This window comes from Grampus griseus (genome assembly GCF_964374135.1).
Source record: "Grampus griseus genome assembly, chromosome: 10".
NCBI classification, from domain to species: Eukaryota; Metazoa; Chordata; class Mammalia; order Artiodactyla; family Delphinidae; genus Grampus; species Grampus griseus.
In genome coordinates this window covers 2,494,024-2,517,164 of record NC_139004.1, presented here as the reverse complement: position 1 = coordinate 2,517,164, position 23,141 = coordinate 2,494,024, and positions in this window count along the sequence as shown.

The window sequence follows — 23,141 nt, the reverse complement described above, 5'->3', positions numbered from 1 at the left end:
TGAAGTGAGGACAGTCTTGTGGGGTCTGCGTTCACCCCGGGTGACAGTGTCAGAACTGAATTGAGTTGCAGGACACCCAGTGGGTGTTGGAGACCTGGGCGTGGTGTGAAGAACCCCACGCATTTGAGGTCAGAAAAAGGACCACACGGGGGCTCAGAGGAGGAACGCAGTTCCACTGTGATCTGCTCCGTGTCGCCCGCAGCAGGTGGGCAGCAACCAGGCGCCTGGCCCCGATGGCGACCGACTTTACTCTCCTGCCCCCTCAGGGGCAAAGTCCAGGCGTTTTCCTGCTCGACCTGCTGTGGAGTCTGTCTCCTCTGGCTCAGGTAAGGCACATGTTGTCTATTGTTTGTTTAGCAATTGATGAGACACTGCCATAAAACTCGTTGCTGCTTTCTCGGTGGACTTCTCAACTCCTGAATAATGGGAGATGTTAGCAAAATGAGGCAAAAGCTGTCCTGCCTGTCCTGATTTTCTCTACCACTGTCCCACAGAAAGCCACAGAGGTAACGTTACATTTTCTAATGACCACTATGAAAACGCAAAAAGAAATGAGCAGAAACTAATTCTAATAATTTATTTTAGCCAATCCAATAGATCCAAAATATTATCATTTCAACAAGTAACACAGATTATTGCTGAGATACTTCACGTTCCTCTGTGCTGCTCCCTTTATTTTATTTTATTTTTTTTTGTGGTACGCGGGCCTCTCACTGCTGTGGCCTCTCTCGTTGCGGAGCACAGGCTCCGGACGCGCAGGCTCAGCGGCCATGGCTCACAGGCCCAGCTGCTCCGCGGCATGTGGGATCCTCCCGGGCCGGGGCACGAACCCGCGTCCCCTGCATCGGCAGGCGGGCTCCCAACCACTGCGCCACCAGGGAGGCCCCGCTGCTCCCTTTTTGATTCTTGTGTATATTTCACACTCACAGCACACCTCAGTTCAGAACTGGCCGTATTTCAGGTACTCACTGGCTAAATGTGGTGAGTGGCTATCCAGATAGTGCAGCTCTACGTTGTCTAGCACACAGAGAGGTTAAACCACTGTCCCAAGGCTACCCAGCTGATAAGAGGCAGAGCCACGATTCACATCTAGACAGCCTTGACCTGGGCCTGGGCCCGCGGTCACTTTGCTGCGCTGCCCCTCTGTGCATGGCCACCACGGGCATGGCATTTCTGATGCAAAGGGAAGGGCTCCTTGGATGGTGGAGGGGGGACCGTGGAGTGGTGACCTAAGATGCCCAGACTGCATGGAAGAGGAAACACAGCAAGGAGAGGCTGACGTGGCACAGGCCACCCTGAGTGTGAAGGGAGCGGTTCTGCAGAAGTTCAACGAAGGGCAACGTGAGAAGGTCATCGGTGGCTCGGAGCCAGAGGTCCTGAAAGAAGAACAATACCAGTGATGCTGACCTCTGGACGTGCTGTGAAACGGCTGAAGGGAGAGGAAAGAAAAGTCATCGGAGTTAGGAGGTCAAGGAAGGCAGTGAGGGTAGGGTGAGAGCTGGAGGTGGTCAATAACTCAGGCAGGGCGCAGATGGAGAGAGACCACGTGAGGCTAACGTCCTCACCTGAAGCCTAACGCAGAGACAAAACACGCTTGAAAAGAGCTGACGAGCACAGACCGAGGAACCCATCAGCAAAGGCAAATTATGTAAGGAAATATGTGGCTGGGATACTGCGTAAAAGCCTATGAGGTGGGGTTGCAGCAAAAGCATTAAATGATGGATGGATTTTATCTGCATAAAAATGAAAAACTCCTGTACCTAGAAAAAGTTATAAACACGTTAAACATAGATGAAACACAGGATAAAATATTGCCATATGAAAGAACAAAGGTAATAAACAAGTTGTAAAGAATTCAAAACAGAATAGAAAGGAAAGCAAATCGTAAAAGGGCAGCTTGCAGAAAAACTACATGTGACTAAGAAAAACAAGGAGAAAGACAGTCTCACTAGCAGCTAAAGAAATTCAAGTCAACATTGAAATGCAATCTTCACCTATCACATTGCAAAGGTGAAAAAAAATACCAGGTTTGGATATGGGTTTGGGGAAAGAGGCACTTATATAAACTACTGATGAGAACGTACGTACATCGGGGCAGTCTTTTTGGAGGGGATTTCAGTTCTATTGCTATGTAACAAAAGACCGCCAAACTGGGTGGCTTCACAGATATTTTATTACCTCAAGGGGTTCTGTGGATCTCCTGGGCTTAGCTGGGTGGTCCTGATGCTGGACCTAGAGTCACCTGGGGGCTCCTGCTGGGCTGGAGCATGCCAGGGTGCTCCGTACACGGCTGGCCGTGGAGCTGGCTGGAAGCTCGGTTTGGGATGCCAACGGAAGCACCTCCACGTGCCTCTGTGGGGAGACCGGCAGTTAGGTTTTAAGAGAGGGTGTCTCAGAAGCAAGTGTTTATGAGAGGCGGGAAGGGAAGCCACCGGGCCAGCTAAAAGCCCTGTCTACGGGCCCAGTATCACTTCTACCATATCGCATTAGTCAAAGCAGGCCCAGGGCCCAGCCACGGTGGTGGAGGAATAAACTGCACCTTTTGGTGGGGGAGGTACGTTACAGAAGAGCGTGTAGGGTGAGAGATGCTGCCACTATCTCTGGAAAATTCAGTATCCCACAGAAGGCAATTAGACAATATTTATTATAAGTCCCTAGTGTCCGTAAATCCTTTGTCCCAACAAATTCTGCTTCTGAAAATTAGTTTGAAATGCATAGTTGTAGATATTCCTGAAGACTTGGCTATTTAAAAATTGTTCCTCATAACATCAAGTTGAAAGGTACTCTCGTGGCTTCAAATAGGAAATTGAGTGAGTAAATGCATGTGCAGATCTAAGCAAAGCAGCGTCCTGAGGTGGGGTCTGGGGGTTGGAAAGGAGGGGTAATGCCGTTGGGTGCTGTTTTCCCCTTCCCGGCTTGGAGCCTCTCAGACACTCCTGAGCAGGGGTTTGGGGGCAGCCGGGAGGTCGGCAGATGGGGTCCTTTGCCTGCTGAGCAGCAGAAGGAACTAGGGATTTTGAGCTGCTCGAGAGGGGCTGAGCGTGAAAATGATCTCCCCAAATTCTGAATTCTGATTTGTGGCAGTTGGAGCAGAGATTCTGCTTCACAGAAGCCAGAGCTAGCACGGCAGGTGGAGACAAAGGCGAGGCCACTTCTACTTCCCTGGAAGGGAGGACTTTCGACGACCTGAACGGGGACCCGAGGCACACGGTGGCCGAGCCCCTCTGCGCACCGGGAGTGGGCACGGTGACAGCCAGCCCGGTTCAGGCTGTGTGTCGGCCCGAACTTGGGGGACGTGCCCCTCCTCTGTGGCCCCTGGTGGTCCATTAGAACAGCGAGGGGTGAAGTCCAGGACCCCCGGCACGGGGAGACCCAGGGCCCTGAGCCTCGTCCGCAGGAGCGGAGTCCCCTGCCTGCTTCTCCGCCCGACTTTCCTGTGTCAGGCAGTCCGTCTCCACGTAGGGCCTCTGGGCGCAGGGGACACACATCGCCCTGTATGGCGTGGCCCCAGAGGAGAGCTATTGCCCGTCACTCCCGCGACTGTGCCGGGGGCATCCGCTCCTCCTGGCCCGGGTCGTTCTCAGCCCTGAACCAACCGCAGTGGCCAGAAGATGTCAAAGCAGACCGCTGGGCCCGGGGGACGGTACAGCTCTACCTGAGCCACACGGGGTCAGAGCAGGGGTGACACTGTGGTCCCCCAAAAGGACCCTGAGGGAATATACGCCTGGTGGGAAAACAGTATGTCCACTCCAGAAAGTTACCCAGGGTCACCAAGGTGGCTGGACCACAGCCAAGTCCAGGCCTTTGCAAAAGATGACACCAGCGCAGTGTAGCACTTCGAGCCCCAGCTCCGCCCTCACGGCTCTGTAACTGTAGCCCCTCTGCCCCTCGTCTGTGAAATGGGAAAAACAGAGCCGGCCGCACAGGGTCCTCTTAAGGGTTAGATTAGTTAAAGCAGCAGAAGTGCTTCGTCAGTCCCCGGCACTGACTGAACGTTGGCCCTCACTGTGGATGGTCCTTTACGAGGTCTGCAAAGCCCAGAATGGGCAGCTGGCCGATGGAAACGGTCCAGTAGGAGGGCGTGCTGAGCGGCGGCGCTTCGCTCAGAACAGACTTCACCCTAGAGGCCACGCAGTGTCGACTGCGTCCCTGGGGTCTCCACTGAGGGTCAGGAGCGGGGTGGGAGGGGGGTGGGCTGTGTCTTGCCCTCTGTGGCACCATCAGTACCACCGGGGGAGGCAGCAGCTCCCCGCACACACCCCCACCCCACCCCCGCCGAATTCATTTGGACGGGAGCCTCTGAAACAGTGGCCCAGGCATCCCGTCTGTTTCAGGCTTGAATTCCACCCAGAAAGCTTTGGGGCCGGCTGAGGTCTGGGCACGTACACTTGGTGCTGTGTTTGGGATATCCCGGAGTAAACACCATCTTCATCCAAGGCAGTTAAACCAAGAGTTCTGTGGTCCAGGCAGTCTGGGGAGACAGGAATCGTACAGCCTTGACTCCTGGGCGTAAGGACTTCAACACGCAGACGTGAGGAAAAGCTTCACAGAACACAGAAAGTAAGACAAGTGCACAGCGCTGGGAAGGGACTAGGAAATCAGATGACGAGGCCGAGGAGGGCTTCTCCCTCTGAGAAGAGGCCTCTTCGATGGAGTCCCGGACAGGTGGACAGAGCAGCCTGGACACACAAAGGAAGGGGCGGTGAGAGGTCAAGGGAAGCTGCTGTCAGCCTCTGCTCGCTGGAGGGTCTGGGATGCTCTTCCCAGCTCTGATGCGACCCCTCCTACACACGAGTTTCTGCTCAATGTACTAAGTGGAATAGTCAAGAAAACAAACTACGAGACGACGGAGCAATGCCTTTGACGTCTTGACAGACAGCGATTTCCATCTGCCACACTTCCGGTCGCGTAAAATGAAGAAGTTTTAGATATTCAAGCTCTAAAAACAAATACTTCTCAGAAACCCTTGATCGTAAAGCCAAGGAGGATGTGCTCCATCAAAAAGAGGAAGCAGCTCAAGAAGAAGGAAACCCGAGACCCAGGAAGCATGGAGTGGAACCTACGAGGCAGGTGGAGGGGATTCGCGGGGCGTCAGCCACGCGCGACAGCGAGACACCAAGCCCGACCTGGGCAGGTCGGTGGCTGCAGGACGTGTGCATTCAAGAGGCTGGAATTATTAGAACGCTTCTGAACATTGGGATGTGTGTTCTGGCTTCTGGTTTAGGCACGTAAGGAGCTTGGAAGTCATCACTCCACGCTAACAACAAGTAAAAGGTCAAACAAACTGAAAAAATCAACAGCTCTTCTTAGAACGGCCAGAGAAGTAAGGTCATAGCGCAAACTGCTGCCCCCCCAAACTGGAGAGACAGACAGCTAGATACAGAGCATCACAACTTACTGCAGAAACCGGACACCTGGGCTGTAATTAGTGAACGACTTCAGCTCAGTGTGGGCCATTCCAGGGGACTCAGTCATTGGCGGGTGGTTGGGGGCGCACACTTTTGTGAGTTTTACCTCCAGGAGCTCAATCAGGTTCCCACTGTAAATATCAAAGAAAAATCCCTTCCCGCTTCCAGCAGGGGGAGGGGAAAGGAGACCATCTCGAATACACCAGAGCACTCTGCTCCTCTCAACAAGGTCTGCTCTCGGAAGACACTAGTTAACCAGAGCCCAACCTGCTGGGCTGTTATCAGAGCGAAGCTGACCCGAGGGAAGGGACACCCCAACTCCAGCCCCCTCTAGCCATCCAGTCCCACGTAAGCGGGGAGGGAAAAAAACCTGAGAAGCACCTCTGCAGCTCTCAGCCCAGGGGCAGAGGTTCTAAAAGACTTTTACCTGGTGTATCACGGCCAGCTATCGAGAAAAATATTATAGGGCAGAGCAAAAGGCAAAAAACACAATTTGAAGAGACAGCGAAAACATCGGAACCAGACATGGCAGGGATGTTAGAACAACCATTAGATAGTTCATTAGACTAGGAACTAAATATGCTAAGGGCTTAACGGGTAAAGTAAACAGCATGTGAGAACAGATGGGCAACGTAAGCAGAGAGACAGAAATCCTAAGAAAGACCCAAAAAGAAATGCTGGAGATCAAAAACTCTGTACCCGACATGAAGAATGCCTTTGATGGGCTTATTGGTAGACTGGCCCCGGCTGAGGAAAGATGTGAGCAAAGTGCAAAAGCCATATGGAGCTTGAGGCCAAAGGAAAAACAGTCATCCTAAACCCTCCACCACACACACACACACACACACACACGCGCGCGCGCGTGCACATGCACGCGCACACACACGCACCAACTTTCTGTTCCCCTGACCCCTGGGGCTAAACGGCCCAGCTGAGGAACACCCAGGGCAGGGCTGCTCCCCTGATACCGGGAAAAAGTGATGGGCAGGTCCGCCTTTGCCCTCAGATGGTTCTGAAATGGGCCATATAAACTGCTTCAAATAAATTAACCAAGAACAGAAGAATAAGAGAGGTATTTATTGAGGTCTAAGTGTTTGACAAATACAGACTCATTTCATCCTCGCTTTGATCTCCAGTGCTATGGTTACCCCTATTTATAGGAGAGGGAACTGACGCACAGGGTTTCCATCAGTTTGCCTCAAATCACACAGCAAGTAAGAAGCCGGGCTGGGACCCGAACCCCGACAGTCTGGGGGCTTGGGGACCAAGTCCACGACCACGACTCCTGGCCACAACGCTGTGACCCGGGTCAGAGCAGCCTTGACCCTCACTGCCGTCCACCGCGCGCCCGGCGAGGCTTCCATCCAGCCCAGCAGAGCCAGGCAACCTTAGAAGCACTCCGAAACCCACCCAACGACCGAGAAGAACGCCAGCCACAGAAGGACCACATCCGCACAGCGCCAAGCCTCGGTCGGTCTTGACTGAATTCCAGGGCAGAGGCCAAGGCCACCGGAGCGCGCTGGCGGGGGAGCGGACTTGGCGTCGCCGGACGGTGCAGCCGTCCCAGCGCTTCTCGGGCTCGTAGGGCTCCCGGCGGCGGGCGGGGAAGAGGCGCTGGCTCTTCCCGCGCCTGCTGCGCGGCGCCGCCTTGTCCGCGGGCGACTCGTTCTTTTCCAGCGGCGTCGCTGCGCAGCCGCACGTCGTCGTGCACGTCTAAGGTGAAGCGCGGCCCGCTCTTGCCGCGCGTCGGCGCCACCCTCAGGTCGTAGAAGGGGTGGTCGTGCGGCCGGATCCGGGCCTCCGCGGCCTACAGCGGCCGCTCCGCGCCGGCCGCGCGCAGCTCGCGGAAGGCGGGGCGCCGCGCCATCAGCGCCTCGCTGAGGACCTGCCCCACGGGCCGCCCCTGTGGATGCGCGCGGCGCGCCGGTGCCCGCAGCCGGCTCAGGAGCTGGACGTCGCCTCTACCTCCTCGCGCTCGCGGTCCGGCAAGAAGCTCGTGTCCACGGCCGCGTCCTTGCCCTCGGGGTCGCCCCCCTCGGGGTCCTCGTCGCCGTCGTCGGGCGAGAAGGACAGACCGCAGATCCGGCGCCGCTGCTCCCGCTGGCGCTCCCGCCCGCGCCGCGCGTCCAGCTGCCGGCGCCGCCGCCGCTCCCGCCGTTCGCGCTGCGCCCGCTGCATCTCGCGCTGGCGCGCCAGGGCCTCCAGCCGCGCCTTCACGTCTTGCAGGGTCAGCAGCCCCGCGGTGCTCCGCTTCAGCTCGGCCTCCATCGCGTCGCAGTGGGCGCGAACTTCCGGCCCACCTTGGGCTTGCTGATGGTCTCCTCGGCTATGCGCCGCTTCAGGACCCCCGTGTGCGCCTTCTGCTTCTCGCGCTGGTTGAGCGGGTGCAGGGCCCGGCCGGCCCGCGCATATGGTGCCCTTGTACCGAGCCGTGCCGCCCGCCGGCTCCCCCGGGCCACGCGCGCCGCGTGCTCTCGGCCCCGGCCTGGGAGCTCGGAGCCACCGCGTGGACTCTATAGCGGGGAACAGAGGCAGGGAGTTCCGGAGGGACCAGAGTGACAGCTCGGCGAACGGTCTAGATGGACGCGTTCCAACAGAATGGAACGTTCTGTAGCTGCGCTGACCCAGGTGCAGCCGTATGGGGCTTACTGAGCACGAGGCGCTGGGTTTTCACTTTATTTCAATTAATCTAAATTTCAGTAACCACATGTGACTGTGGCTCCCGTACTGGACGGTGCAAGCCTGGGAGCTGCACATGGGCAGGGTTGGTCTGCCCAGCAAACTCTTACCTGTCCAGGTACCCACTCAAGCACGGACATGCAAAAGTCAGAGCCGCCAGAGAGCCGACCTGCACTGGACCTGAGCCTGGCTTCGTGTGTGCTGACCGCAGGAAAACAGTGTGAGCGAAAAGCACCTCTCTCCTCAGTCAGGTACATGGCTCCTCTCGGGCACACAAGCCAGTGAGGGGAGAAGGGTCAGACAGAAGCATCTTCCCGTACCTCCGTGGAGGGTGTTAATGTCAGCTGAGTTCCCGTCAGTATGTTAGGGGCGGGGCAGGACCGTGCTAGTTGCTGTCCCTACCCCTCCCTTAAGAGCCATTCCTGCAGTATGTCTGTCCCCCTGGTGCCCAGCGCGCAAGTTCCCAGAAGCAGTGTGGGCACAGCCCTTGCTGGGGGAGCCGTAGGGGACAGAGGGGATCTGAGCCCAAAACTGACTTCTTGGCGTTCTAACCAAAGCAGAGTGAGGGCCCCCTAATTCATTGATTTCAACCTGAGCCAACCGTCTTCCCTTGGGACCAGACCTGTCCTGCCTCGGGCCCCACAGGTCCACCCCTATAAGCTCTGGACGTTGACTCATCCAGCCATCCTGCTGCACTGTGACCCCGTGGAATGCAGCAGCTCGTCAGGCAGAGACTCCTGAAGCCTCGGCTGCCTCCGGGAAGCCTCCCATTGCCTTCCTTCAGCCTCAACGAGAACCTTTATCACAGGAGGGTAGAACATGGCACCTACGTGCCCAGAAGCAAGTAGGGTGGTGGTACCGCCCACCAAATTGGCCAAACAAGAAATCTGGGTGATTTCCCGGACTGCTATCCTCCACACGTAGCCAGTGACCGCACCCCCCCAGATCGTTGATAGGTTTTCCTTTTCTCTCCCTTCCCACCACTTGCCTTAACCCAGGAGCTCTGCTTTTTCCCCACCTAAAGCCCACAGGTGCCCTGTCGGCATGTTCTCAATCTCGTCCATCTTGTGTACACTGTCCAGGGATCCTCGTAAGAAGGGAACCTGGTAATGTCGCTCTGCTCCTTGAAAATCTCCTCCAACTCTCCCTTTAAGATCACATGGGAATCCTTCCTTCTCCTCCCAGGTCTCTAATAACGCCCCCCCCCACCCTCCATCTCCCAGCGCCCCACACCACCCGGCGTCCAGCAGCCACCCGGAACTTTGCACTGTTCCTGAACAGAGCTGTCCCTTTGGGGACACTCTTCCTACAAGTCCTGCTCCCGCCGGGGGTCCCTCAGGACCTCCCACAGAAAACCTGCAGCTCGCAGCACAGCCCCTCCCAGATGTACAAAGCTACCAACTCCCTCCTGTCTCCAGGCTCCCCAAATCATAACCTTTCTTAGACATAATACAAATCGGACTACTTGGCGGCCCCCATTCTCAATTAGATACGCCAACCAGTCACACTTTAATCCAATCAACTCCAGTATGGCCACAGCCACTGACTGCCCTTCCTCCCATCTAATCACAGTCTGAATGTCAGTGTCGTCCCCAAACCTCATCATCCCGGCTTCCGATTAGCCGGCATCCGTCCTCTCAACTCAATCACAGTCTCCGTACAGCATAGCCAGCCAGCCCCCAGAATGAACAAGGTTACTCTCAAACTCCTCGAAAAGGTTGGCAGGAGGAGGCAGACCTATCTTAAGAGTCTCAAATCCTGATTTTACGAATATTCCCCACACGTTCCCAGATGCTAACCGCTTGTGACCTCAATCCTCAATGAAAAGCAAAACGCTACTGCCTTAAACTCTTTTCAACTTTATCTGCAGATAACAGTGACAGAAGAGGGGCTGGAGCAGCAGTCTGCTTCAGTGAATCTGAAATGCCGATTAAATAAGCAAATTTTAATTTAGAGAAAATGTAATCGACTCCAGGCTTAGTTACAAGGTGAAACAAACATGCAAACGAACAGCAGCAAATTTTTTATTTTATTTTTTTAAATTTTTACATATGTTCCCATATCTCCTCCCTCTTGCGTCTCCCTCCACCCTCCCTATCCCACCCCTCCAGGCGGTCACAAAGCACTGAGCCGATCTCCCTGTGCTATGCAGCTGCTTCCCACTAGCTATTTTACATTTGGTAGTGGATATATGTCCATGCCACTCTCTCACTTCGTCCCAGCTTACCCTCCCCCCTCCCCGTGTCCTTAAGTCCATTCTCTACATCTGCGTCTTTATTCCTGTCCTGCCCTAAGGTTCATCAGAACCTTTTTTTTCCCTTAAATTCCATATATATGTGTTAGCATACGGTATTTGTCTCTCTCTTTCTGACTTACTTCACTCTGTATGACAGACTGTAGGTCTATCCACCTCATTACAAATAGTTCAGTTTCGTTTCTTTTTATGGCTGAGTAAAATTCCATTGTATACATGTGCCACATCTTCTTTATCCATTCATCCGATGATGGGCACCTAGGTTGTTTCCATCTCCAGGCTATTGTAAATAGAGCTGCAACGATTATTTAGTTTTCCTTTTAGTTTTGTGGAATTCTCCACACTTCAGTTTTCTCATATGAAAAATTACAAACTGGATTATCGGGTCCTTTTGAGTTGTACAGGTGTAGGGTTCAATCAAGAGAACTTGCTCGTAGCTCATCTAATTTGATCACAGCCATGGCTCAGGGAGCCTGGAGCTTCTTTGCTTGGATAATTCCTACTGGCTGCTGGTTATCTAGAAATCCAGATTTCTCTGGGGGGGTGGGGAGATGCCAGCTCAACCAAAGGCATTAGCTCATAGACCATATCAGACTTCGGTTGGCCACAGCTGGGCTGACGTGTTATCAAATTAGTCCAAAGGTAAATCCAAAGGGCTGGGAAAGGAGTAGATTAAGCCCAAGAAACTACTGATTTGGTGGCAGAGGAGTTGGGGCAGCCTCTGGCCTTCATGGCCAGAGCCTGGCAAATGGGTGCTTCTCAGACTTTCCAAGGACCCGGTTGTGAACATCTTCACTAGTAGCTTAGTCTAGGGGAATGAACGTAAGGAACCAGATCCCTTTCGTTCCCTTGGAGCTGATTGATTGTGAGATTTTTGCATTCCTAGTTTCCTGGTTGGGGAAGTTCTTCACTTCCCTGAGAAGCCCTTCCCTATGCCCTTGCCAACCCTGCAAACTCACTCCATGCACTACTTTGAGAGGGTGGAGTGTGTAGGTCTCACTCGGCCCCTTCTCCTTTCTTCCATCCTTCCCAGACGTAACAGTACTGTCACCTGCCACATGCTTCATCAGTGCTCAGAAGCCGGGGACAAGAGGGATGAATTGCACTGTCAAGGTGGCCCCAGATTACCCAACCCAGATTGCTGTCTGATTTCTGTTCATTTAATTTTTTGAAACAAAAATGTTTTTATACTACATGAATTTTGTAAAAACTTTATATAAAATGGTCTTTATGTAACCCAAGCCTGAGAGAGAATAATTATTCGTAGTTGGCATTTACTTCCAGACTTCAAATGCATATGTAAATATGTATTTTAATATAAATGAGATCATTGTGTACATTGATAACTTCAAATGATATGTCATACTTCTTTCCATTCTAGCACTTAAAGGCCCATCAGATACTTTTCAGTGGCCCCAGTGTATTTCAATACAGGAAAGTATTACAGTTTACCAATTTTCTATTGCTTGACATTTAAATTTTTTTAACTCTACAATGATCATTCTTAAAGCTACATATCTGTGAGAGAACTCTTATAGTGCCTGGCATTTAATATCTATTGTTATTATAATTATTAGTAATCCTTTTTAATCTGATAGCCCTTGACTTTCTTTGATTTTAAGTTGAGCATCTTGTGCTCTTTAAATTTCATGACAAAATTCTTAATCTACTTTTCTATTGAGGAAATTTCTTCTTTTCTTATTGATTTATAAGAACTCTTTATATATTGAGAATACCAACCCTTTATCTGTCATATAAGTTCCAAACATTTCTACCAGTTTGTTCTTTGCATTTTAACTTTGTTTAGGGTTTTGTTTTTGTTTTTTTCTTGCCACATAGCATTGTTTTGTATTTTCATTTTTATGTAGCCAAAAGTCAGTCTTTTTTTTTTTGACTTGTAAGTTTAATATATGTTTTAAAACTCAGTCAGTTTTGTAACATTGTTTTATGATCTGGGATCTTATTTCTGAACATACTGTAAGGCAGTGATTTAGATTTTTTCCCAAAAGGTACTAAATTAAAATGAAAACTTAGGAATATTTCTCAACCTGCTCCATGGACCATAGGTATTTTTTCTTACTAGTAGTAAGAAAAACAATAAAAATGAATTTTTTTGTAGGGATTTGCCATGTAAAAAGCTTGTTTACATACTGTATCAGCTAGGAACCTTTCTGTTCCAGGTAAGAGAAGCCTGACTCAAACTGGCTTAAATAAGAGATTCAATGACCCACTTATCGGGAAAGACCAGGCATCGTGTGGGCTTTGGATGTAGCTGGATTCAGAAGGTCAGTAAGCTCACCCTCCTTTCTGCTTCATTCTTATGCTGACACTTGTTAGGGTCATAAGATGATGTCCAGCAATTTCCAGGAATTACCTGCTGTCTCACCCATATCCAGGGCAGAGAGAGATTGTTCTTTTGATCGTTCTCGGAAGAGTGAGGGAGTTTCTTTCCCGGGTCCCATAATAAATTTCTCTTTGTCCAGCCATGGAGTCCAGGAAAACGATAAATGGTCTCTTTCGATTTAATCAGTCAGAGCCTTCTCTAGAGCAGGGGGCGGGGTGGTGGGGGGCAGCGGTGGGATGTGCTGGGGAAAGGTGACGATCCATCCAAGCAAAAATTGGGGTCACATCACTGAGAGGCTGGGAGGATGGAAGCTGAGCGCTCAAATTAGCAAACCCTTACCATGCATACACCAGCCTGTTTGTTACTTATAGGAACCCTGTGCAGGCAGGTGGTTACTAACTTCCCTGTTTTATGGATGAGAATACCAAAGGCTAGAAGAGTGACATGATTTGCCTTGATCGCTCGCCTAGATGGTGGCAAAGCTCAAATCATATGACTCTAGACTCTCCGCTCAAATCATATGACCCTCAACTCTCCGCTCTGCCTAGTACTCAAATGACCTCCCTTCAAGCTTAACATCGCCATTTAGTACGTGGGACTGCATCCGTTCTACAAATGAGTTTAAAGAATTAAAAGGTCAAAAGGAGATACTAGCTGTTGGCTGAGTCGATGCTCCTAATAGGGGTAGAGCATTATGTGAGGTTCCACCATGGTGGCTTCAGAAGAACTGGACATGAGGATCCTGGTCTACCTCAGCTGGGTTCCCCCAAAGAGGAGCATATGGTACAAAGGCTTATGCGTGGGTGGTTTATTTGTCAATGTGGCCACAGGGGACAGGAGGGAGAGTCCGGGTGAGACGGGAGGCTGAGGAGGACAGCCGGGACAGTCAAGGCAGCCACCTCTGTAGGGGACTTCCTGACCCCACAGGAACTTTTGGAAGCTCTAGAAATGGGTCATCACGGGGTGGGGAGAAAAGGGGAAGCATTTATCCTACAGCTCACGTCCCCAGTCGTCCCTGGTTTTTCTCAGGGTGTCAAAAGCCCTGCATTTCTGAGCTGTGCATAAGTGAGTGCCCAGTGGGTTGGTTGGACATCCCAGCCGGTCACTGCAGTGGCCAGAAGGAGATGGGACAAGAGGATTTTAAGTGGGGCACCAGGGGTCTTCAACACGTGATCCATTATAAGCCGATAAAACAAAGCTTGAGTTAACGAGATGATACACAAACAAGCCTGAGTTCCTGTTTCCCTAGCTAGCATCTGGTAAGTTCATGCCTGGAGTATTACAACTGAAAAGGTCTTCCTGGTTTTTCTCTGTTCGACTACTGCAGTAATCTTCCTAAAACACACTAAAAATTTCCATTTTGTCTCTACTTTACTGAACGGGTTCATTGCTCTGCACTGCTTGCAGGATTATGTACAGATGTCTTTGCTTGGCATTCAGTATTCTTCACCATCGGTTTCACCATCATTAAACAGCTGTACTCCCCCCGTCACTACCCAAGCTGGCCTCAAGCCAGTCTAATTTCCTTACCGTTTGGTAAGCAGGCCAAGATTATTCCTTCTCTGTGCCTTCGTTAATATTGTTCCCTCTAACGGACAGGGATGACATGCAAAACATTTACCAACCGCCAAGGCAGGCACTGGCCAATTGGCATGAGGTCTGAGCCAGTCAGAACTGATGGCAGGTGTAACTGACAAACGGGTCGACCAGTTGGCTCAGCTGCCATTCTCCTTGTGTCTCTTGGACCCCATCTCTCCCTGTCCTCCATGAAAGTTTCCTGGATTGCTGTTACTTATGTTGTTCTTTCCTTCTTCCTGCCTTGTGTCCTGAGTATTCTTAAAGCTGTTCATGTGATGACATAACAGCCTAAAACACCTGCACTTGTGGGCAACACTTTACTGCCTTTTCATATGGGGACAATTTCATGATATTTTCTGTAGAGAGAATAGAAAGATATAATTCAGTCTTTCCTATAACATAGCTGATCAAAAATAGTTATTGATATTTTAGAAAAGTTTCAGCTTCAAAAATTTATGACTGATGACACACACTCTTAGAATTTTTGTCATATGTGAGGAAACCTCTACTAAGGTTCCTTCATCTCTGAGCTGTAAAATTTCAGGAGATTTAGATGTCTGTGGGATGCCCTTTGAATTGCCTTTGGATGAATTCCTGAAAGCCATTCCAGCACCAGGATAGCCAACGATATTGTATCTGTGTGATGGCGTCAAGACGTGGCCCCCAAATTCTTAGACACTTCTCTCATTGAGAGATGGATCTATGTCTCCTCCCCCTTGAATCTAGGTAGACTTGTGATTTGATTGTAGCCAACAGATAGCTAGACCAGGAAAAGCAACACAGATGCTACTTTGTTCTCTGGGATTCTCGCCTTTGGAGCCCCGATCCATCATGTAAGAAGTTGAGTTCCTCCAAGGCTGCCATCCTTGGGAAGGAAGCCTGGGCCACATTAGGAGCTGAGGTCCCAGCTGACAGCCAGCATCAACCAGCAGACGTGATTCTGGCCCCAGCGATGGAGTCACCCCTTCCACGGGGTCTTCCAGCCGAGGGCCTGGACGTTGTGGGGCAGAGACATGCTGTGCCCTGTCCGAATTTCGGTCCCAGAGAATCCATGAGAGCAATAAGACGGTTGTTTGTAGCACTAGGTAACACAGTGCTAGTGACCAAAATAACCGTGGACAAAAGTAGCTGTGACCTAGGTACACTCCTAAGGTTGTGGGGTGCCAGGCTTGAGCACAAATGGAGGTCTGTATATCACACGCGTAAATATCTGAAGTTTCTAGATTGAATATTATAAATCATGCTAATGAACTATTAAATAAAGGTGCTGTCTCCTCCTTCACTGAAAAGTATCCTTCATGGTGACCGGGAAGGCCAGGTTTGGATTTAGAATTCCCATCAGAGCCCCCTCCCCTTCTTCAGATCCCCCCCACTCCACCCAGCACCGGTGGCGTACGCACCCCACGCTCCACCCATACCCCCTGAAAACAGCCCCATCGTAGCCTTTCTTGGCCCTGCAGGGGCACAGCCAGCAGTGGGGCTTGTCATCCACATGAGGGTGGCTTCAGATGAGACCACATCTGGGCAGGATGAACATCAGGGCAGGATGTTGCAGGATCCCAGGTCTGGTGTAGAGTCTGGGTGGTGGGCTCTGGTGTGCATCCAACAACGTGGACCCGCAAACTTCTCACCAGTGGTCGGGGCGGAGTCAGTCTTGTACAGCCCAAAGGCATTGCTTGTGCCAACTACAAAAATGAATCTCTCTCAACTCAGACCTCAATTTTCAGTTCGACTTCCCCTTTGCCATTTCCCAAGAATATCCCCGGCCAGTTCAGTGCCACCTGAGAGGAGGGGAAGTATGACGGAGGGCAAGTCATTGTGGAAAGAGACAGCCATACTGTCACTTGTGGTCGGAGCTTCTCACTTTGGGAAACACTCCAGGAGCATGGGGCGCAGAGAAGAGGCCCAGGCAAGCAAGGGGCTGGGAAGCTATAGTTCCATTCGCTTCATGGAAACCCACCTCCATCCCATTTCTTGGCTTGCTCATGCCCTCTTGAAAGACGCCCTGCGGAAAGCAAGATGTACGCCAGATTTGGCCTCTGAGACCCGGTAAAGAATTTCAGCTGGAGCAGAGGTTGACGTTAGTGGCCCCCGGGCTACATTTGACCTGCAAATGTGTTTTTATTTGGCCTGTACAGTGTTTTAAATGTTTTTCTTAATAAGGGGTTAGCCTTTAAAAACTGGAAGATATCACACGAAATTCTCGATTTCTTGCTTTTCCTAGAAATTAGGATGATCTGGAACACGGGGCCTGCATTCCCCCAGAGCAACAAGCAGCCACCCCTTAGATAGGACACAGGCTCCTGGGGTCTCCAGGCCTCACCACCACACTGGTCTCTGTCTGGGTCTACTTCCTGGGGCGTTTGCGTGTCCAGTGCGTGGGTTAGAGAAGCTGGACACAGACACCTGCAGAACATGGTACCTGCTGATGGACGGCCCTGCAGATGGCAAAGGGCTTAACGTCTGCTGAATGAGTAAACGTCTGGAAAAGTGAAAGGTTAGTAAACACATTCAGGAGGAAAGAGAGCAAAACAAGAATCTTAACTGTGGGCTTCCCTGGTGGCGCAGTGGTTGAGAGTCCGCCTGCCGATGCAGGGGACACGGGTTCGTGCCCCGGTCCGGGAAGCTCCCACATGCCGCAGAGCGGCTGGGCCCGTGAGCCATGGCCGCTGAGCCTGCACGTCCAGAGCCTGTGCTCTGCAACGGGAGAGGCCGCAGCAGTGAGAGGCCCGCGTACTGCAAAAAAAAAAAAAAAAAAAAAAAACTTAACTGTGTCAGTCCCCTTTAATGGGTAAATCTAGTAGCGCTAGGGTTATTGATTTTATGTTATAACACTGACTATATGTTACTAATAATAGATTCTAATTCAATCCCATCCTTAAAGAGAAGGAAGCGTGTAACACTTCTCAAAGTGGATAAACCGAAACAAAAGGCTACATTGCAGCCCCATCAGTGAACTGCTTCAAATCTGTCGTGAAACCTAAGTTTATCATGCGCTTTCTTTAAAAAAATTTAATTAAAAAAAATTACCTGCCCATCTTATGTAACCCTTTAAAAAAAAAACACAACAGTATGGCAGTTCCTCAAAAGACTAACATAGAATTACCATATAATCTAGCAACCTCACTTCTGCATATGCACCCAAAAGACGTGAAAATAGTCTTGAAGAGATATCCGTGCACCCATGTTCACAGCAGCATCACTTACAACAGCCAAGAGGTGGAAGCAGCCCAAGTGTCCATCAAAGAATAAGTGGGTCAGCGAAGTGTGGTCCATGCATAAAGTGGAATACGAGTCAGCCTTAAAAAGGAAGGAATTCTGACACATGCTGTAATATGGATGAACCTGGAAGACATTATACTCAGTGGAAAAAGCCAGTGACTAGAAGCCATATACCGTGTGATTCTAAAGAGGTTCCTAGACTCGTCAGGATCAGAGACAGAAAGTAGGACGATGGTCTCAAGGGGCTGAAGGGGGGCACAGGGAGTTAGTGTTTAATGGGGACAGAGTTTCTGTTTGGGAAGATGAAAAAGTTCTGTGGATGGATGGGGGTCACACAGCAATGTGAATGTACTTAATGTCACCGATTGTAAATTTAAATACCGTTAACATGGTAAACGCAAAAGATACACTTGCGATCGTCAGCTTCTCTTCTGAAGCTTGCTTCCCCCGAGAGGGTGCAGAACAGCTGTCAGAGAGGTGGCCAGAGCAGAGGATGGAGCAGGTCTCACGAGCCCGATGGGCCAGTGGAGGGGCCTCGTGGTCCTGGGTTAAAGGAGGTCACCGTCCGAACCCCACAGCTTCCTGGCCGGCAAACACCTCGTTAGACAAGTGCTGGGGGGATCAGAGCTCAACAGTCACAGCTACTTTTCAAAATAACTGTTATCCAAAGAAGATGCAGGAAAGCCAATTAAATGTGGACAAGCCCAGCCTAAGGTCTCCAGAAAAAGGTTATCACCCGGTCAAAGTAGCCTTGCAGCCCAAGAGGACCCACATTTGGAATCAAACCAGGGATACAGGACCTCGCCTGCTCCCCACGTGCAGCCCCGGTGGCTGCAGAGGTGCCTGTGGAACCAGCCAGGCAGGACACAGACCTGAGGCTGGGACGCACAGGCTCCCGAGTGTCCGATAATATTGCTGTTCCCCCTGTGCGTGTACGAGATTGTATGTTTTTGCCCCACAGCAACGTGTCTCAGTAAATATGAACGTCACATCTCATTACACCAAATGTATTACACTAAAATATACCTGGAGTTTCTGAAATGGGTACGTGAGTTTTACAAACTGAGATTCTCAGCTGTAATAGTATACTCACGTCACACAGCACCCACATGCCCACAGGCACTCAGAATCCTCCCCATCTCCCCAGGCTTGGACACTCGCCAGCCCTGCGACCTTAGCCAAGGTGCCTCCCTGCTCTCAGCTTCCTCATCTGTAAAATGGGGACAACAGTTAGTATTTACCTCAGAGGGTCGGGCAGTAAGTGCCTGATCGGTCCAGCAGTGGGTGTTTGTGAGGTAAGGTAAGCTCACCTTCCAGGTAGCGGAGCATCTGGGTAACTCCTGCCTCTGACCCTGAGACCCTCCTCGTATGTATGGGTCATTGATGTTTTAGTTTCAAACTCACCAGTTGAAATTTTTTTCTTTTTTTTAAATTTATTTTATTGCAGTGTAGTTGATTTACAATGTTGTGTTAATGTCTGCTGTACAGCAAAGTGACTCAGTTATGCATATATATACATTCTTTTTAGTGTTCTTGTCCATTATGGTTTATCCCAGGACATTGAATATAGTTCCCTGTTCTGTACAGTAGACCTTGTTTCACTTTTCTGTCAACACTGTTCCCCGAGGGCAGAGATGTGAGATGCAGAGGGAGAGACACTGGGGAAACGTCGAGGGGGAGGGGGAGACGTGATCTCTAAACACAATCACAGCCTGCATCTGAGTGCCTCAGAGTCTGGAACACTCGACTGGGTTCACTGTTATGACCCCCGTAGTGTGCCCGCCCCTCGAGAGCCAAGACGGGATGCGCCCAAGGGCCCTGCCGCCACTTTGGCTGGGACCCTGCCTGCCTCTGCCCTGGGAGTCTCCAGCTTTTCGGATGAGATCACCACCGTCTGAAACCGGGAGCAGAGCGCTTGGCCAGAATGTTCCAAATTAAGCCAGACACTGTGCTTTTTTTTTTTTTTTTTTTTTTTTTTTGAGGCGGGAGAACATGTGTTCGAGCTTTGTAAGAAAAAAACTACTCAGGCTTCGTGTTTTGATGACACTTGGCTCCCACCTCCTATACGTCCAAACGTCTGTGGAACAGGGAAGTGAGCCCTGAGTCGAATGATAAAGCTGATATGATTCATGAGTTTGTCGGGAGGAAAGGAACAGGAAACGGAGGGGCTGGTGCCAGGGCTGTGACATCATCACTTTGGCATCCAGGCCCGTCCTGGAAAAATGCAGCCTGCACCGCCCTGACGATTTCGAGACACAGGAGACAGAAGCTATTTGGTTGCTTGGCCAACTCCTGAGAGCAAGGAACTGGATTTTGGAAGTCTTATCCCCCAGAGTGCGTGAAGGGTGAAATGTCAGTATGTGGACGGCCGCCAAGAACTCCAGGAGAAACCAAAGAAGAAACAAAACCCTTCACTTAAAACACCAGTGGAATACACACATATATACACATATATCTGCACATACACATATACATATGTATCTAATCCTATGTGTATATACAGATGTACCAACACACACACGCACACAGACACGTATATATTTAATCCTACGTCCTCTAAGAGACTTCTTAGTGAGGAGGGAAGGCCAGTGCGGGGGAGGTGGTGATGGGAGGAGGAGATGGGATTTTCATCTCCTTTCACCGAGGAGGACCAAGGGTACAGGGTCCGAGCCGTCCCACACGGTGACTATACCTAAGGCTCTTCCACCTGGTCCACAAAGGGACAGTATTTCACCTTCACAGAACAAGTTAATGACCCCCTGATCCAAAGCAAGAGAACTGCAGGAAAGGGAGGGCCCCTCTGGCCTCCCAGAACCAGATGTACGAGCCCTCCCCCCACACACACTGCCGACCTTGCTGCCTCGGGGCCGGCTGGCTAAGTGAAGCACTGGCTGCGCCGCCTCTGTTCCGGATTCTCCCGCAGACTTTGCTGGTCGTTCGGCCGGGCTGGACCTCACTTCAGCCCTGCAGTCCCTCCCACGCCCGTGATGTGGTTCCCTTCTCTCTCTCCGTGCTCTGTGAGGGCAGGCGAGGCTCACTCATTTTGCATTCTCAGTACCTACGATATAATAGGTGTTCAATACACTGATTTTAATTAATAAGTGCGCAAACAATGGATGAAAATTTTAAATTAAGAAATGAGTTGAGGCCCTTATCGCATGCAGACAGCCTCCATCCAGCAGGAAGGGACCCAGACATGACAGTTTCTGGGCAGCTACAAATGTAGCCCCACTTGAAGCCAGTATTCTTTTGCCACGTAGTCCACATTTATTTAGTGAGAAGAGATAAATTTTCTTTTGGTGAAAATTGTATATGTCTTCCACCTAGGGGTTTATTAGAGACATTGAATATAACGTAGCATCGAAACTGACTGTATTTGGAGTTGTCTTTCATTTCACTCTTCCCATCACTTGTGACTAGATTACAATGAGTCACTCCTATACACAAAGAATTGAAATAACACAGAGCCTTATTCAAAATGGATTTTAAGTTTATTTTTCTTGGCTTTCATTACCCCAAAAACATTTTCCATTTTTCTGGAGTCTTTATTATCTCTTGAGTTTTCTTTTGCAATTTTCTGAATACAACTTCTTGTTTACACGCTAAACAGTCTGAAATTTGTGCAATAAAACAAACCACTCAGTCCCGGGAAGCACCCTCTTCAGTGTGTTATCTGGTGTCAGAACCTCGCTTGACGTGGGATGAGCCTCAGCTGATGGAGACCAGTGGCTGCGCCTTCAGTCTTCACTCAGCTGGGAAGATGAGCGAATCCAAGGGGCTTCGTCTCACTCTCCACTTGGGGGAATGGACCGTGTGGGTGGGGAGAGGACCAATATATATCAAGCCATTTATCTACAGAGTCAACCATGGAAACCCGCACTAACCAAGGCCCCATTTGTGACTGGCTCCAGTAAGGCCTGAGCCCATGGGGGGCCTGGGGCCCAGAAAAGGTGCCTGGTATCTCACACCAGGTACCTTAATTCCAACCTGGGCCCGTCTCTCACTTCCATCAGAAGGCAAAATCAACATCCAGCCTTATGGTGACTGATGGCCGTGAAATAATAAGGATAGTAACGACAGCTCCCCCCCAGGTGTGAGCCCCACCCAGGTGGGTGTGTTTGCCGCGTGGCTGGTTCCCGGGCCGTGGAAGCAAGGTCCAGTGAGGCAGCACGTTGGGTGCAAGAAACAGGTGCTCATTGAATAGCTGCAACCGGGTGAATTTGCTGAAACATGGCTCTGGGTAAAGTTCCCTCTGTGTCCTTTTACTGAACCCTTACGATGTAACTGTGGGTGGAGCACTGCTGTGTCCATTTGAGAGGTGAGAAAACTGAGGCGCAGAGGCAGACTGGTCCCCATACTTACAGCCGGTGCAAGGGACAGCTGATCTGAGCTCAGACCTGTTTGACCTCAGGATCTGTGCTCCTTCCGCAATCTCACGTGGTCCCTGGAGCCCCGGAGCCGGTTCTTTCAGAGAACTCATTGTTGTGTGCTGCCTGGCAAGGCACAAAGAATACCCACTGGAGTATCCACTGCCCACAAAATCACCAGGCAGCAGAGGTTCAAGGCCGTTTGCAGGGCAGCAGAGCCTTATCTACTGCCAACTGCAGATAAAGCCCAGCCGGAGCTTCCAGCGTGTCACTGCCACGAGGTGTGGCTTTATTTGATTCTATGTGGGCAGATTTTGTGAGGTAGAGAGGGGTCGAAGTCCGGGACTGCAGAAAGCAGCCCGCAAGCATGTTCTCGCAGGAGGTGCTGGGTTTGTGAGGGATGGGCCACGGGTCGGGGCTCCGTGGGCAGGCTGGGAGCGCTGCACACAGTCTGTGGTGTGGTCCTGCCTCTTTGTGTGTGTGTGTGTGTTCTGTGCGTGTTTTCCACGTCACATAGCACGCTTATGTGTTGTATGCGTGTGTGTGCATCGGTGAAGGAGGGGCACATGCCTGTGACCAGCCCCAGCACCTGGGCCTGGGGCAGAATCCCAGGCAGCGGGTGCGGCAGCTGGCTGAGCGGGGAGCTTCTCAGACCCGCTCCAGACCCGGTAAATCACCTGCTCTGGGGCTGGGTCCCGGCTATACTTGCTTTTTAACATGTTTCCTAGGCAGTTCTTATACTGAAAGATGAGAAACCCTGTTGGAGGGATTGGGCAGAAAGATGGATGTCCACTTTCTCCTCTTAGACGTGTGCAGTATTTGATACTTTTGTAATTTAAAAAAAATACAGGTTTGAGGGAAGAAAGAAAAGGAAGGAGAACAGAAAAAAGGCAGCATAGTTTGGGGTGGGGCTTGAATGTAGGAACCCCATTTCCCAGACACTGGATTCTGGACCGCGCCGTTTACAATCTGCCGTCACACTGTCCCCTCTTCTCTGCTTTTCCTTCTCTCTCTCTCTCTCTCTGTCTCTCTCCCTCTCAGACACTGTCACTCCCCACCAAGCAAATACCACTACAACACCCCCTCCCAGAAAGCCCCCAAACAGCCCCAAACTAGTATCTGCAAGGTGGCGGCTGCTGGAATTGCTTGTCCTGCCCAAGGGACCAGCGTTACTATTTCCCGAGCTGTACAGCACAGACAAGCCGCCCAAGAACTGCTTACAAAGTTGCCTTCTCATCATGAGCAAACACACCCACCATCTCCTGGCTTCCCGTCGACGTGGGGTTTAT